This window comes from Schistocerca americana, chromosome 1, assembly GCF_021461395.2.
Source record: "Schistocerca americana isolate TAMUIC-IGC-003095 chromosome 1, iqSchAmer2.1, whole genome shotgun sequence".
NCBI lineage: Eukaryota > Metazoa > Arthropoda > Insecta > Orthoptera > Acrididae > Schistocerca > Schistocerca americana.
The window spans coordinates 713102637-713103346 of record NC_060119.1 but is presented as its reverse complement, the minus strand read 5'-3'; the positions used below and the strand labels follow the sequence as shown (position 1 = coordinate 713103346).

At 49.0% G+C, this 710-nt stretch overlaps 1 non-coding gene across 1 annotated transcript; it reads right to left on the bottom strand.

Moving 5' to 3' along the window:
- Window positions 1-366: 366 nt before the first annotated feature.
- On the bottom strand, window positions 367-439 carry Trnaa-agc. Its single transcript has one exon. It is a non-coding gene; the product is annotated as a tRNA-Ala (tRNA).
- Window positions 440-710: the final 271 nt, after the last annotated feature.

The window sequence follows — 710 nt, the reverse complement described above, 5'->3', positions numbered from 1 at the left end:
ACCGCGTGGTCAGCCCACCACGCGACGTGTTCTGTGATGGGTTCAGCTCGGGCCTTGAAAGAGTGGCGTCAGGAGAGGAACGGTTTACACAATGTTTACAAATGTGTGGTTTGATTACAGCATTCTAATATACTTAACTTTTAGATACCAGACGGTTTCAGAAACGAAGTATTTTTCGTTCGCAGACTCATTAAACAAAAAAAAAAAAAAAAAATGAAAGGCGTGTTTTTCTATCGAACACTTTTGCTGCACAGATAAATGTCACAAAATTTGCATCATACCGTACTTGATATGCACTTCAATTTAATTAGTAGCTGGTTCGCTTAGAGGGCTTTAAGCATGGATAATAATCCTTAAAATTATTTCTGGAGGCGCCGGGTATCGATCCCGGTACCTCTCACATGCTAAGCGAGCGCTCTACCATCTGAGCTACGCCCCCAGTACGGCGGCCCCCGTCCCCTGCCGTGTTATCTCCGAGCCTCAGACTGAGCCAAACCGGTCCACGGCAGCCGCCACCCGAACTGCGTCTGCCAGTGGGCGTGGCTCGCTGCGCTCCCGTTAGGGTAGCAGCAGCATGCTGTAAGGGTACCGTGACAGCGTGGTTGCTCATGAACGCCGTCTCCCGTGATGACGATGGCTGCAGGGATTTTAACCAACTTTTCTTGATTTAGTGCGAAAGGCTCTCAGTGAGATGCACTTGCGAGGGAATG